Source organism: Podarcis tiliguerta, assembly GCF_965153285.1.
Source record: "Podarcis tiliguerta genome assembly, chromosome: 13".
NCBI lineage: Eukaryota > Metazoa > Chordata > Lepidosauria > Squamata > Lacertidae > Podarcis > Podarcis tiliguerta.
In genome coordinates, this window is record NC_139546.1 from 22,543,909 (window position 1) to 22,561,211 (window position 17,303).

Sequence of the window (17,303 nt, forward strand, 5' to 3'; positions counted from 1 at the left end):
CCTTTCCCTACCCCCACATCGCTGCACCACTGTGTCAGCCGATATTACGCTTGCCAACTCTGCCGTCTCGAATATTTTGTTGCTGGAGGCTTCAAAATTGGCTTGGGAACAGAAGTGGAAGGGAGGTGTGAGGCAGATGAAGGGACGAGGACTCCAAATTATTTTGTACTGCACAGAAGCTCTGCCCAACCTAAGTCCCTCCTTTCCCCTGCTTGAACCCATAAATCCAACTCTTCCACGCATTCCACCCCCAAGAGGTGCCTGTCCTCAAGCCAAGCCATCCTGTCTGGGCTCTTGTCTCTATGTTTCACACTCCAATGTTTAGAGGTGGGGTTTCAGGCACAGACATTCTCAGCCATGCCTGAGGAAAGCTTTCTGGTTTTCCATAGGGAGGGGCAGGGACACAGAACCATTTCAAGGGGAGGGGGAGTCTTAGGGTTGTCACCTTTTATCTAGCAGGGCTCCTATACCTTTAGCAGCTGCGTGACATACGGAAGTTTAGTGGTCAAAGCTTTTCCTGGCCTGGAGATATCAGTGCCAGGAGAATCATTCAGCTGCTAAATGTCTGTGTGGCGTGTAGCGATGCAGCCACACCATGGAGTGGAAAAGTGGTGGTGAAGTTCAATTTTAGCTCAAGCTGAGTTCTGCTCATAGTCTTTTCTTCTTTTCTTTATTTAAAGCGCTGCCCAATTTCTGCCTCCCAGGCCCCTGGGCTTTTCCAGATGACCTACTCATTGAGCTTTAGTCCAGATTTCTTCCCATAAAGTTTGCATGGCAGTTATATAACAATGCCTGCTCTTCATTGAGCATTAATTCAGATTTGTCTGCACAGAGGTTATACAACAGTGCATCAAACAACTGGTATCCCACGTTTCCCTGTGTATTTTCATGTCACTTTCCTTACTTTTTAAAAAAGTACATTTTGAAGGAGAAGGAGTGGTTTCACTGTGCAACAGAGGCAAATCCACTTTGACTGTGTTACCGAAATTTGTCGTTTTATGATTGAATACCACCTGCAACGCAGCCAGTCTGGAAGCAGCCATGGCCACTTGCTACAAGCCAGATATACCACACAGTCAATGAAATCAAGCAGCCGTCAAATCAGCTGATGCTTTTGGATTGCACTCAGTAGTGATCTAAGAATTCCACCCGTTGTCATAAATGCACATTCAAATCAGTCCACGTCCCTAGAGGTATGTAAACTGATGCAGCAGCTGCTGACAAATCAAGGGAACTTGCAGGGAGAGAGGGAGGGAAATGGTTTGATGCTTTTTTTTCTGGAAGAGGTAGCTATTCCAAGCCAAGTGTTAATTTGCTCTTGTCTCCTGATCTGCAGAACAGCCACAGGCTCTAGCTTGGAAGAAATACTGTCCCCCTGGAAGGGAAGATCACGCTTCCCTGAGCAAAAGCCCAGAGTTATTGAATGGCTTCAAGCACTTTACCACCAAAATCACCCACCCGATACAACCCCTTCCCCTCATCTCTGCCCAGTTTCCCCTCTCATTTTCAAACCCTCCACCTCCACACACACAAAACAAAAGTTCTATAGTCATGGAAACATGCCAAAGACATGTCTTCCACTATTTGTTTAACATATCCCTATCTAATTTTCCTTTACTGCTATAGTGCTTTCAATCCACTCAAACACACAGCTCTCCACTACTGTATATAGAAAAATATCAAGCACCTCCTCAGCAAAGCCAAAACATGGGTCAAACAATCAACCCACACCCCAAAAAATACCCCATGCCCCTCAATTACAAACAAACGAACCAACGAATGACAACTTTGGAAATGCCAAAGCAATACATCCGGACCAACCAATAAATAAAACACTGGATACAAACTTTCAATTTGCACTGAACAGAGATACCAATTATGCGGCTCAGATTCGTGTTCTTCCCTGCATCCCTGCCCCAAACTGCAGAATTCAAAATTTTGTGTTCACAGCTCTGAACATTGAGCCACCCAAATAAAGACAAATAAATTGTCTTTTCACTTGCGCTGAATCTGGTCACTAAGGTTTTGCCACGAACTCTGGTTTCGCCACCCCATCCCGATCACTATAATACACAATCCAAAAGTAAAATGAAAACTGAAATGTTATGTTGGGTACCCGCAAATCTTTTAAGCGTCCCAAGCAAAGGCATGTTAGTAGCAGTAATCACAGCCCCAATGAATCACCACTGAAAGCTCAAGAGCCAACCCAAGAACCCCCAAAACAAAACAAGACGTCAGTAACAAAGCCCCCATCTCACCCACCCCATGACGGCAACACTTCTCTGACCCTGCATCTGAAGGGTGCACAGTTTCTTTTCTCCTGTCCCAAAGGGTGACTTTCACAAGCTGGGGCTCCTTGGCATCTCTCAGCAGACACAGTTCTTCAGCAAAGCCACCACCAAGTGGCACCCGGTTGCTGAACAATGTCCAGCAGCTGCCGTGGGATCCCCGGTCATCCCTCCTTCACAGCCAGTTCCATCACATTTTGCTAAGATAACAGCCTGGAATGCGTTCAAGGCAGCCGGAGGGCTGGCAGGGAAACCATCTCCTGTGTGGCTGGAGAGCATCCCTTTGAAGAAGATGCCAAGAAGTCAATCTGTGCAGTTCCCACCGGATGCCTACCAGGGAATTTTGCTGGTGGGATAACTCCATGTATCGCCCCCGGGGCCACAAAGTTCTGTGGGCAGAGATGAGGGAAGGCATACAGGCTTTGAGGGAAGCTAGTGGCAGAGCCAGACATAGCTAGATTGAGCGGTCATTTGGCAAATGAATTAAAACCTCGATGCTGGAACACTGATCTGGATTAATCCAGCATAATCCTCCTTTAAAGGCAGCCTCTAAGTGGTCACCAAATGGCAGCACCCCCACCCCACTGGGCAAAGTTTGCTCCCAACTTTTCAGCTGCTAATGGGGAGGGTATAGGGGGCTGCAAGGGGCCATGGCTGTGGGAGTTTTTCAGAGAGCCAGAAGAATCTTCTGATGCATAAGGAAACTTTTCAGATTTGGTTTGATCAATAAATAAAACTTGAGGTACAGAGGGTGTAGTCATACACAGGTAGGGATGGGGGGTGGGTGGATTGTAGAAATTCAATCCAGCTTGCATTTAAGGGCAAATATACCTAATCCACAGGGATGCGGGTGGGTTAAACCACAGAGCCTAGGGGTTGCCTATCAGAAGGTCGGCGGTTTGAATCCCCGCAACGGGGTGAGCTCCCGTTGCTCAGTCCCTCCTCCTGCCAACCTAGCAGTTCGAAAGCACATCGAAGTGCAAGTAGAGAAATAGGTACCACTCTGGGGGGAAGGTAAACGGCGTTTCCGTGCACTGCTCTGGTTTGCCAGAAGCAGCTTAGTCATGCTGGCCACATGACCCGGAAGCTGTACACCAGCTCCCTCGGCCCAATAAAGCGAGATGAGCGTCGCAACCCTAGAGTCGGCCACAACTGGACCTAACGGTCAGGGGTCCCTTTACCTTTATACCTAATCCACAATTCATGAAACAATATGTGAACAGAAGCACAGCCATGCCTCAACATTCACACGTCTCTGGATTTCACAACACGGTTTTCCAGCCACTAATGAGTGCAAATATATATATCTGCATTAAAAAGTATATATGTCCTGAATCTCTGTATACCTGGAGGTAAGTCCTGCTACTTACACATTCAGAGTCCCAAAAGCAACACCAGAGAGTAGTCTGACAGTACAAATGGTCAAATGGTGGTCCAGGTCCAATACAACATGCAAGGTCTGAAGTCAAACTGTAAGGTCAGGTTCCCTCCTCTGCAGAAGATCCAGAGTTGGAACACCTTGGGTCAGTCCTGAAGTCACTGTCCAGTGGAGTTCCCAAAACAGCCAGACCATGGCCCATCAACAGAGAAAGTTGAGCAGACATAGAGTCTCTGCCTTGCTTCCCCCTTATCCTTGACTGATGCACCTGAGCTTGCTTCAGCTGAGCAGCTGTGCCTCTCCACATGACAAAGCATGTGATCCTGCCCTGCCCTGAGCCTAAACCAACCGAATGACCACAACTTCCTCCCAGAGCTAACGGGTCCCATGTTCTCCACCTGATCTACTAGTAAGCTGGGCTGGGTTCCCTTGCCTGCCTTAATCTCCTGGAGTGCACTGATGCCTCAGAGCCCACAGTATCCATGGAGACAGGGGCACCTCTGGTTCTGGTGAGGTTGTCTCCTGCCCCTGGATCCTGTGAACTGTTTACTACCCCCTCAACATCCTCTGATGTGTGCCTTGAATACCTCCTAAGTACCCTAACCCTCCCTTCCCCATATTCAGTTTGTCTCAGTGTGCACCAATCACGGCCACACCTCTCGCTGGGATCCTCCTCCCCTTCCTCAGTGTCCTTATGAAAATATATGAGCGAAAGAAACCCAAATGGGTATCTTTCCAACAGAAGCGCAACGTCCTAACAACAGGACATCAGAATGTGTTTGATATGTCATAACTGGGAAGGTACATCAAAACTCCATATACAATCACTAATCCAGGTCTAGGCAAAAACAGAAGATAATATCCATTATTACACACACACACAGCCCTGTTCTAAATGATGGCAAGGCAGAAGGAAATAGTTGCGAACCTCCAGGATAATACAAAGAGATTCCGAGGGGGGGGGATCAAACCCAGTAGTTTCAGACACAACAATGTTTACTAATCCAGGCTTAATGCCTGAAGCACATATTGTGGAAACAGTTCAGTGCAATATCCTTCCCAGAGCCGATGGGAGGCTGTTCCATTGACCTGTTTCAAACTGGATTCATACTCACAGAGATTATGCTTCATATACAGGAGGCTGAACATCCAGCCATGTGGCCCCAAGTGAAATTCCTTGTTGGTTCAGATTAGCACAACTCAGGGCTGACTGCTGTAGTTCTTTAATTCCAGATTCCCCTTGGGCATTTGCAAAAAAAACCATAGCTCCCTCCATCCCGCCCTGTCTTGGGAGGAAGATGTGCCATTAGGGCTGCAAAAAGGGATGCTGATTTGTGGTTGGCAAAGGTTTTATCCCGCACCCCAAATCATAGTTCCATGTAGAACTGATGTTTTCATACCGACACCTTAACTGCGCAGTCTCGTGCTATTTTACAACACAGCTCCATCCATCAGAAGCCAGACTGGGCAGCCCCAGAAGCCTATCAGATTTCATCCTGTTAGGGAGGGTGTGTGGGAAGAGGCATCACGATCTACACAGTGTGAAATCTATAAAAGCAGAATCCTTTCCCTGGTGAATCATTGGGCAACTGCTTTCTTTGAAGGCATCTGATGCGGCAAATGCAAAGAAAAGCACAGCGTTAAAAAGAAGCAGCAGAAGCGAAAAAAGAAAAGAAAAGAGAAGAGAAGAGAAGAAAAGAAAAGAACTTTAGCAGCTGGAAAGCAGTTGGGAAATGCCAAAAGCCTTCTGATCATTCCGTACTTCTCCAAGTGGAATGGGTTGCCCCAGTAATCCAGAATGTACCTTCAGCTTCTAGGCTGCCGTGAGGTTTCCATGGCAGGTGAAGTATGCATCTGTCCGCACAGCTTTCTGAAGCATAACTGCCAGCTCTGGGGAAATTCTGTTATGTATCCCCCAATTCCCCCAATAGTGGGAAGTCTGAGGTGGAGGAAAGCTACAGGATTGAGTGTCCTGTGGGATGGGGATGTAGTTATGATGCCTTTTATTTACATGTTGAGTATGAAGGAGCACACCACCAGAGAACGCGAGTCCACAAAGGAGAATTGGTTCTCCAGAGCAAACAGTGCACCTCTGGGGATACACACACACACACACACACACACACACACCAGACTCCTTCTTACAAGCCATGTAACAAACAGTCCTATCTTCCTTGCCAGCTACATCCCAACTCTGTTCCAAATATACGCACACACAAGCAGGACAATGATCCCCAAACTCACATCAAGCTATTAGGCATGCAGGAAGAAAACCTGTAGCAAACACTTAAGAATAAACCAGCCCTACTTGATCACACCAATGGTCCATCTAGGTCCCTTCCACGTATTGATCATTCCTCCTGATTTGTCTGCAGGGAACTTAAGACAACCTTGCCTTAAGCAATGGTTGACCCACACTTTTCACTGTGCATTTATTTCCCTGACACTCTCCTTACCATAAGAAGTCTGATTTTGGGGGGAGAAGCAGATTCGTTGCACAACAGAACAAATGCTCCTAAGCACTTAAGATGCTGGAAAAGCCAGTCTCTTTTTGCAAATGCATCACAGGCTGTGTACACATCTGAAGAAGTGCACATGCACACAAAAGCTTATACCCACAACAAACTTGGTTGGTCTCTAAGGTGCTACTGGACATTTTATTTATTTATTTTTTATTTAGGTGTACACACCGCCAGCTTAAAACGCAGATAGGTTGCTCGTTTTCTCAATTTGGGCCGAAGCTGGTTGGGGTGGGGGTGGGGATGTACCAAAACACAGTATTTCACAAGAAATGACAGGCTAGATACAGCATAGATATGGATTATGGCTAATGGATTATGTGCCTAAACAGGGTTGTACATGCAACTACAGCCACCAGTGAGTTCCTGCACACAGCCTATCCTCATCCCGACAGTGAGGTGTCGCATGGAACGCTCTGGTCTGGGATTTGCCCTGTTGCCTTGGAAACCCCATCACCAGGCAGCAAGCGCAGAGCGCCAGATGTGCGGTCCCTTTGCCGAGCTCCCTTGCGCTATTCAAATGGTGACATCAGGACACACCTGGAAATGAGCCACTCAGACTCACTCTCTGCTTGTTGCAGGTGACAGTCTCCTCGGTGCCACAATATCCTGCAGCTGCCAGGCCTGCGCGGCTGCTTTGTGCCAAAGGCACAGCTTGCTCTGTGGCAGCCGACTCCGCCTCTAGAGGGGATGTGCTCCTTTCCTCTTCCAGAGCTGCGGAAAGCTGTGCCACTGGCTCACATTTCCTCTTACCCCGCATTAGTCACAACAAGCTGTCAGATTCCAGCAGGTGGGCACTATTAGCCTGCCTCTAGCCCTTCCCTCTCTACCTACATTAAAGATATAAACATGCTCAGGACCACAGTGGGGTGGGGTGGGGGTTCACACCTTCACGTGTGTGAATGTGTCTAGCCCTGGCGCAGAAAAGATCTGAAAGTTCTGCTCTGCATGCTCTCATCAGAAGGTAAAGGTTCTGGTGCATCCAATGGTGGAGTCTGATTTAATTTTATTTATAATTTTTCATAATCACATACACAAAGCAAAACATTTTTTAAAAATCGACTTCCCTTCCTCCTGCTTCAATGGTTCCTGCCGATTACCCCTCGCTGCTGCCTATTTCTAATTACTCCGTGTTTTTCCTTTCTCGTTTTATCTCAAAGCAATTTTTACTGCTGAATTTAATCCTGCTAACTTTTTTTAAAAAAACATTTTTTATTAATTTTCTCAAAACAAATATCCAATATCATTGTTAAACATACATTTTCCAACCCCCCCCCCATGGACTTCCCTCAACTACCATTTCTGATAAATTCTGCTGTTTATATACAATATTATGTTATCACATTGGTATGCTTCTTGTTCTCTGTAAATAAAATTGTAAATGTTTATTTAAATCCTGCCAGTTGGACCATTTCTTTGTGTTATTTCTGCAAATATATTGTGAAGAGTTCCCATTCTTTTTCAAAGTCACTATTGTCCTTTTCACGTAGTTTGTCCGTTAACTTTGCTAACTCTGCATAGTTCATCAACTTTTCTTGCCATTGTGCTTTTGATGGTACTTCTCCGTTCTTCCAATTTTGAGCTATTGAGATTCTTGCCGCTGTTGTAGCATACATGAATAATGTCTTTTTCTTTCGACAACTCTTGTCCTAAAGTACCTAACAAAAACGCTTCTGGTTTTTTAACAAAAAAAATCTAAACACTTTTTAGTTCATTGTGTATCATTTCCCCAAATTTTTTAATAATCTTACAATCCCACCACAGTAATCCTGCTAGCGTTTTAACCTGTTGACAATGATTCTTCCAATATTCTACAAACGTTTTCCAATCTTCCTTAAATAGCCTTTCCTCTGGATCTCTTATTCTGTTGGTTAGGCTCGCCAATTCGGCATATTGCATCATTTTCATCTGCCACTGCTCCCCCCTCCATTTCTGGCCATATTCCATTCAGGCTGCCCCTTAGTTGCATAGAGAAACAGACTCCAGTTACATAGTTTTAAGCTCAGGACTTAATGAACTTATGGAGGAGCCCTTTTTAGACGGTGATATGCATTGCTTCGCTTACTTCCAAATGTGGTGAGCTGGCCATGCTGCATTTGGGATCCCTCCTGCTCTTTCTACTGAACAGGACCCTGGACCTCTGCCTCAAAGCCCTGCCCTGGCAGCTGAAGTTGGATGCATCTCCGCTCCCCTTTCTAAATAAGCTTATTGAAAGAAGCAGCGTGGTCAAAAGTGAAAGATGTAATCCTTTCAAAACAAAAACATGTTTCTAGTTCTTAAGGTACAGGGCAGTGATTTTCAAATGTTGTTCTGGGGAACACTGGGGGGTTCTAAGAAGCCAATCAAAGCTTTCTCAGTAAGAAGGATCACTGATGGTGGAAATGTCTCCAGGAAAGATTGCCGAATCACTACCCACAAGGAGCACTTGAAGAATTCAGTTCCCGTGGGAAATGAATTCCAGTGGGAACTGGCTTAATCCACATCTCCTGGACTTAAGTGAGGATCAGAACATAATTATCCTTCAAATTTCACACTTCTCCCAAGTCTCCAGTGCAGTTCTTGGCTCAAAATAAATACCAATATGTGATAACAATGCATATGTTAGGATACATTTAGAAATGCATACAAATGATGTATTTAAATGTGAATTTTGTGCAGATTTTTCAAAGCCAATGGCAGATGAATAAGGCAGGGTGGACTTATGAATGAACACATGCAAAACTGGGTGTTAGTGTCAGGGTTAGCTAACATGGTGCCATGGTGCTGATGGAAGCTGGGTGGGGCTGATGGGAGATGTAGTCCACAATATTTGATCTTATTTAGTTAGTTAAAAGCATTTATGTATTGCTTAGTTTTTTTATTTAAAAAAACCCCCTGCAGTCTAAAAAACAACCAATGCACCATGAAAACATTAAAACAGAAACACAACCTCAAGCCAGCAAAACAGAAAAAAACCATACCCTCTAACATTCCACAGAGGAAAATTGGGATGTGCGTCTTTCAGGGCTGCGCTCTAGCGAGAACCAAAACTGAATAACTCAGGGTTCAATCAGTAACTGGGGTGGCTTCTGCAATTCTGGGATGTCCAGCTCAAATCGGGACAGTTGAAGAGTACGGAAAAAACGCAAACACATGAAAGCATATAATACAGAAACTCAGAAGATTTAAAACAGGTTCCAGTCTTGTGGGTCAGGGAAAGCCTGCATGAAAAGCTAAGTCTCTACAAGACATCTGAAGCCACTTATGGCTGCTGCTTCACATACGGCATCTGGAGGGCATCCTATTGGTCTGTGCTATACATTCCGAATGCTGACCAGATGGATTGCATACCCGTTGCAGTTTCAGAACCATCTTCAGTCCCACGCAGAGCAGAATGCAATAACAGCCTCGTCTAGATGTAAGCAAGGCACGTGGGTGTAAACTGAGGCAAGCTCTGCTTTCTCTAGACAGGGTCACAGCTGGTGAACCAGCCTAAGCTGGTAAAAAGCATTCCCAGCCACCAATGGCATCTGCTCCTTCTCCATAGACATGTGCTGAGCCTGGGAAAATCCCAAAGCCGTAGCCTTGTGGGGGAGTGCAGCCCCATCCAAAACTGGTTGCAAACCTCCATCCAGATCAGTCGACTTCCTAACCCAGAGTACCTACATCTTTTCTAGACTAAATAAAAATTGTTATTAATACTATTTTTTTAAATTATTATTATTATTATTATTATTATTATTATTATTATTATTATTATTAAGCTGCCATTTGTTTGCCCCTGTCTGTTCCAAAACCACCTCCTGCTCAGGGTTTCCAGTGCCTCGCTAGGATTAGTAAATGGGAAAGAGAGGAAGAGCTGTGTGTCATGCACAAACTAAGATGGCAATCTAGCCCAAGCCTGAAGATCATATCTCCCAGCAGTTCCAAGTAAATCTCAAAAACCACAAGGGACAAAACGGAACCCTGATGTACCCCATTCCACCATAAATGGCTAATGTAGAAGAGCCCACCTCCTTTGCAGATAACTATGGGAAATATGAACATTGTCATCTCTTTTTCCAGATTAAATCCAAACGTTTATGTTTCCTACCATAGGGCACGTGTAGTGGGTCTTTGGTAGGAGTGTGAGGGGGGGGTGAATGCAAAGGGAACGTTGGCATAAGGGTACAATGTCACTATTTTCAGGTATTTCAGGTATTTTCACATTCAGGATGCACAATCCCTTCTGCATCGAACCCATTTCCACACCCAAACTGGATTGGTTTGTTTGCTGTTTATTTATTGTTTGTGATAAGGACAGGGAGACATGGGGTAACTAACACCTCCTTGGTGCAACGCTGTATGAATCAAAGCAAAACAAATCAGAATGAATGCTCAATAAATAGCCGAGGTCACCTAACCTCCGCGCAGACTTTGTGCAAACAAATCAGGACGGAAGCTCAATAATAGCAGGTCAGCTGGAAATGACCTAAGTCTGGAACTGGGAGCAGGGGCAGGGACGGCCAGCGTGGGGCTGATTGCCTGACAAAGGCAGAGGCTGGAAGTGCTGCAAGAGACACACTGCTGGATGCGGCTTAGGAGCTCAAGGGAGATCAATCTGATTCCAAACAAGAACCTAATGTGCAGCCATCATATCGGCTTCATCTTGGTGACTAAGTGTGTGATGATGGGAAAGCCAATGCATTTCCAAGTGGACGTTCTAAACATCCCAGGTTATAATTCCAGCGCGCGCACACTCCGACAGATCTGAAGATCAGTATTTACATTTTATAGGCCCCATAGTCATAGATCTAGGCACACGAGAATAATGTTGCGTGACTATCTTCTCCTGCACTACTCTCAGCTGATAACGTGCTCTGCAAAATAAGTAAATAAAAATGAAATCTGAATATCTAATTTGTGGTTTTGCTAACAAAAACTGCTGCAATGTGAAAGTTTGATTTGCATATACTTAAGGCATATTATACCTGCATGTTGGTGAGTAAAGATTTGGGTAAGCCACTAAATCAAACAATAATTTGCTTTGATTTTATTAGTAGTAGCAATAGGCCCATTTTTGTAGGCCCTTGGGAGTTTTGTAGACACTGAGCCTACAGGATCTAATGGTTAAGCCATGAACAGTGCCTGCTTCAAATTTTGGAGCAGGGGATATTGGACTCTTATTGGTTCCGAGGCCTAAAAATCCTTTCTCGGTGTCAATAGGGGAATGCTGTACCATGAGTCAAAATGAAGTGGCTGCTTCCGGTAGCAGATTTCTACTGCTCTGATAGATAGACGAATGGGAGGCAGAAACATCCATACACTGGGAATGACCTTCCCCTGTTCCTTCTTGTTTCAATGGTGCTCATCCAGGGGGAAGTCTCCCAATGAATCCAAGCACCATGTGAATTGGTGTGAGGGGGAATTGCCATTCCCGTCTCTGGCACTAGAGTTGGACCTTCCAGAATACCTCCATAGATCAGCTGATACAATCACAGACCATTAGAATTTCAGATGTCTCGAGTAAATAGGCCAATCCACATGCTACAAAGGAAGGCAAATGTTTAATCCTGCCTACTATTGCTACAAGCAGTCATGCTTAGTGAAGCAGATGGATGCTAGTTTTAATTCAGAAAGACTTCTACCCTTGACAGGCTCTGGTATATGGTATGATTCTGGTCCAGCAGAAATAAAATCGCTGCCTCGTCCTATCCTTGACCTCTAACTCCTGGCCTTATTCCCTTTCTCACCCGTCTTAGGCCTCCCTGATGAATTTCAGTATTCTTTTAAACCCGCGTGTCGCTTAGGGTAACAATTAATCCGTCGTATGCTTACAACGCTCACCATTTTGTCAGGATTATCCCGATTAACCTAGAATTAATCCCGATCTCAGCATTAACAAGATTACTGTTAAAATCGGATTAGTGGGGAAGATGTACCCCCTTGGCTAATGCGTGTGGGGTGAAAAGCAGGGTGGGTGGGTTTAAGAGAAGGGTGTGTGTCTGGATGCAACCCACACACGGAATGCAAGAGAAGGCGATGAGCAAAGGCCTTCTTAAATTTTCCACCCAGAGCAAGGGCCTCAGCTATTTTTGCTGATTAAATCAGCTGCCATGTGCTAGGAGCTGCACAGACATATTTTGATTCAGGTTTTATTTCTTATCTATTGCCAGCATTTCCCCACCGCCTTTCAGATCCAAAGCTCTCTTGCCAAAGGCGGCCTGTGCACAATGTGAAAATGTGAAAATACAGGTGACACCAACTCTTCAAGGATGAAAAAAACAAATAAAATTAAAGCAACAGTCTAAAAAGGCTCGATCAGTCCAGCATTGCAAGCCCAGTACAACAATGTAAAACTGAGAAATGTTGAACTCTAGTCCCCATCATCCCCAGCCAGCATGGCCAATGGTCAGGAATGATGGGAGTTGGAGTCTAGCAAAAACACCTGGAGTGCACCATTTTAAGCATGCCAAACAATAAAAGATCCAACACAGTACCTTTAGCTAGGGATGGGATAAATTTGATTCCGTTTGCATTTCAGGGCAGTGCAGTTCCAATTAATTCGCACCAGGGTGGATTTGACATATCAAATCGATTTAAATCATGATTTAAATCACTAGGCAGTAAGACTAGAATTAAATCACTAGTCAGTAAGACTTGATTTAAATCTCCCTCTCTCTCTCTCTTTTTTACAGAAAGACTCATTCTTGCTGGTATCATCTAAATATTTACAACCAGATAAAGGTTTCATTTTTGGAATAATAAATTTTCAGAGTAGTTCTTACAGTTATATCAAAAATTACTGATTTGGTTATACTATTAGAAATACAAAGACATTATGAAATTATTGTTTATATTTGAACAATTTTTCTGCTGTACTTTATTGGAAGGAGAAAAATAATAATTTCCTTAAAAACAATTTAAACAATTTATGTAACTAAAACAATAACTTTATAGCACATGTATCCATGTTTGTTAACTGATGTGGTTAAGCGATTAATTTTTTTTTTAAAAAAAACCTAAGACTGATTTTTAGAAGACATGAAAAACTTAAAACAAATCCTTATTTCCTGATGAATACTCTTTGGACTATAATGTAACTTAAATAGAAAACTATCTTTAGGAAGATTTTTCCTCCAAAAGCATTTTATTTTAAAAATCAGAATTAAATAAAAAAATCCTTTTTTTATTTTAATTTTTTTTAATTATTGATTTTTATCCACTGATATAAGTTTAAAAAACTGCTCCTTTTCCCTTATGGGGTACCCAAGAGCCCATATAGAGTCCTTTCGTGGGTTCTCAATCGGTAGGAGAAAATAACAGAGACCAACCAGAGAATATTGAGAAGCAAAGCTGCTAGTAAGCCTGATCTTTATTAACTGTTGCAACAGGGTGCTCCCCCACACGCAGGAGAGAGGAGGAGGACCCCGAGCCATGTGCACAAGCCCTTATATAGACATTTTAAATTGCTCGCCTTGGAGCCCAAGACCACCCCCAGAAACATCATACCTACATCTCAGAAAAGGTGGTCTACAAAAGAAATCTGAGTGCATTGTTTATCTCCTGTCTGGCAAGTTACCTGATTGCATTCTCTGGGTTTTGGCCATTCTTTTGTTATTATAACTACTTAATTCCTGAATCCAGGTCACAGGTCACAGGCTCACACCCTGTTCATATCTCGAATGTACCCTTAAGACAGGATTTGTGAGGAAAGAGACAATGGGGAGGTTTCCCACTTTGACCTTGCAGAAAAATATTTGAGGTCAATTTGTTCAGGACCTTTTCTGTGGGGGTTTCAGACATGTGGTTTATATATACAGTTATGAACATTATATATATATATATATATATATATATATATATATATATATATATAAAACCTTAAAATTCTTATAACACCACCTTGATTCACACTTTCCAAAGCAATGTGCAAAGAATCTTTTGAAATCTTTTCCCAATTTTGAAATGCAGTTCTTCAGTCAAGAATTGTTTACAAAAATGCACATGCTGGGGTTAAATGTGTAGCTCAGCACAGTTAAGAATCTTCCCTACGACCAGGAACCCTGTGCAATCTGGTCTCCTGATGGACAGAGATGGACAGAGATCCTTGCGTTGCAAGGGGGTTGGACTTGACCTTCAGGGGCCACTTCCAACTCGATGATTCTATGGTTTTATGAATCAAGTTCAGCTGAGAAGAAGACGACAATCCCCCTGCACAACTTTGGGCTAAATGCATGGATATCAGGAGAGGAAGTGGGCAAAGTTGGCATGTGTGGGGATCAGGGCTGGATTTAGGTTTGCTGAGGCCCTAAGCTACTGAAGGTAATGGGGCCCTTTATATGTCCAGCTGTCCTTTGTCAACAACAAATAGTAGCTGTTTTTTGTGTTGAATTTATGCTATATGGTAATTTATGGACCTAATAGGTATCTAAAGCCATTTGCACATGTTGATACACAACCAGTCCATGCAGAATGGGACCCCTGACCGTTAGGTCGAGTTGTGACCGACTCTAGGGTTGCGGCGCTCATTTCACTTTAATGGCTGAGGGAGCCGGCGTAAAGCTTCCGGGTCATGTGGCCAACATGGCTAAGCCACTTCCGGCGAACCAGAGCAGCGCACGGAAACACAATTTACCTTCCCACCAGAGTGGTACCTATTTATCTACTTGCACTTTGACGTGTTTTCAAACTGCTAGGTTGGCAGGAGCAGGGACCGAGCAACGGGAGCTCACCCCGTCGTGGGGATTCAAACTGCCAACCTTCTGACTGGCAAGCCCAAGAGGCTCAGTGGTTTAGACCACAGCGCCCCCCGCGTCCCTTATGCAGAATGTAGGCACCCTATATACAGAAATGAGCAAACCAGTAGTATTTTAGAGAGCAGGGGCAGCCCATTACTTACATCATAGAAACCTACACAACACAAAACACTGTTGCTGTATGTAGGTTTTATTTTATTTGTTTTTTATGTTATATTTTGGAAATGTACATCCAGATTTTCTTTTCCTTTAATTTTTTGGGGGGCCGCCAAAAGAGTGGGGCCCTAAGCTATAGCTTGTTTAGCTTATACATAAATCTGGCATGGTGGGGATGTTATAAAGGCAGGGTCTGTGTGCCCACAAGCCTTACCCAATTTTGGGGCCTGTCCCTCACACATCCTTTTGAAGGCCTGAAGCAGCCTTTACCTGTGGGAAGCACTGCCCTGCCCCTAAACACATGCCTTTACACATCAAAGGGTAATGAATAAAGGCTTCGCTTTGCTCAGGATGCTGCGTGAATAAAGGCGGATGTTTCCCTCTCTCACAATACTAAGAGTCAGGGTCACCCAGTTAAAAAAAAAAAAGGGACAAAAGATTCAGGGCTAACAAAAGGAAGTGCTCCTCCACACACTGCGTTACTGAGGATTTGTTGCCATAAGAGGTAGCGGAAGCCTCCGGTAGCTTAGATAACTTCAAAAATAAAGAAAAGACCTGTTCACGGAGAAGTGGGTCTACTAATGGCTTTGAAGCAAGGCAGCTAAATGACACCATGCTCAGAATCAGAATACGTTGAGCTGAAGAGAGAGACAGCCGTTGCTGAAGGTTGATGATGGGTTTTGTGTATTATTCACACATTTCCTTTGCCCCACTGTCACCTGTACTAAACAGGTTTTCGGGTTTTTAACAGCAGAACAAAAGCATCCCGTTTACCGGAGGTGAGGGCCTCAGCTCAGCGACAAACATTTTTTGTCCCCAGCATCTCCCGATAAAAGCTGGGAAAGCTTCCGGGTCTGAATCTCTATCAGTGTTGGGCAGATCCCTGCACTCCTGCTGATCTCACTTTCAAACTACCTGCAACTCTTGGGCGGGGTGGCAGAAGGATGTGTCTCCCAGCTTGGAGTAACAGATGCTGGAGGCAAGCAGCAATGCATGGCTGTCTCTGTAAGGCTCTGCTTGTGAGCATCCCAGGCCCACTACTGGAGGCAAAATGCTGGGCCAGGTAGACATTCAGTGCCTATTGGTTGTTATTATGCTCTCTCTACATATAAGGTACAGTACTAGGTGTACATAGCTATGGAGAGGACACACACACACACACACACACACACAGCCCTGCATAGTCTATCGTGTGAAGAAGGCCTTCTGGCAGTTCCCTCACTGCGAAACATGAAGCTGCAGGGAACCAGGCCAGAGAGCCTTCTCGGCAGTGGCGCCCACCCTGTGAAACACCCTCCCATCAGATGTCAAACAGATAAACGATTTGACTTTTTGAAGGAAGCCCTGTTCAGGGAATTTTTAAAAATAGTTGATGTTGTGTTGTGTTTTTAATAATTTTGTTGGTTGCAGCCCAGAGTGGCTGGGGCAACCCAGTCAGATGGGCAGCATATAAATAATAAAACTATTAGCATTAGTATTATTACATGTATGTCTTTTGCACATCCTGCAAAACCCCTACCTGATAAGATATGAGTGAGGACTCTGCATGGACCTATTTTATGTGTAGTCTTTGCATGTGGTGGTATCATTTCCATGAGCTATGCACACATACACACTTGTGGAGAAAATGTCACGTGTGAAGCAGCCTTTAGAGGTTGAAGTGAGATGAGACAGGACTCTCCCACACTTGCCTTTTGCCCTGTGCTTTCTAGGCATTAAAGCTCAGTGTCTGGACATTTTATTTTTTGCCTCGCCACTTTCCCCAGGAAAACCTGCTCTTTAAGGTTGAATCAGAACAAACGGCAATTTGGGTTCACCACAGATTGCCTTTTGCTCAGATTCAGTGGTAAAGAGCCAGGGATTTCACGGGGAAGGGCAAAAAAAGACTGCTTGGGCACAGAGTTTTAAGGTGCAGGCCTGTGTTTAGAAAAATGGCACTAAAGGAAATCTGAATGAGCCCACAAAGTCAGCACCCCAAACAAGATTAGGGTTCAGGTGGCTTGGTTAACCTTTTCCCCTGCTCCAAGCAGGTATTTTACAAAGCCATACACAAACACACACACACACACACACACACACACACACACACCTCTGAAAGCTCTTGCTCACAATCTCAGGTGTACTGTAGCTGTTCAGAAGAGCAGAGAACAAACACAGCCTGCACATGCCCAGATGCACTGTTTCGATTGGCTGTTTCCAAGTTAAGTCAAGGCGTCAAAAAGTTCTAGTGATGAAGCTTGGCTTG

General features: G+C 44.3%; 1 protein-coding gene across 22 annotated transcripts in view; it reads right to left on the reverse strand.

Moving 5' to 3' along the window:
* Positions 1-17,303, reverse strand: part of SRCIN1 (SRC kinase signaling inhibitor 1) — a 322,505-nt gene that overhangs the window by 80,760 nt on the left and 224,442 nt on the right. For 2 of the 22 annotated variants that reach the window (XM_083408484.1, XM_083408480.1), the window contains exon 1: positions 3,659-3,928. The exons of 18 other annotated variants lie outside the window; for them this stretch is intronic. The gene's annotated coding sequence lies outside the window, so the exon portion shown is untranslated. Of the gene's footprint in view, positions 1-2,262; positions 2,636-3,658; positions 3,929-17,303 lie in introns of those variants that run through there. 2 more of the 22 variants (XM_083408482.1, XM_083408483.1) reach the window with 2 other exon arrangements.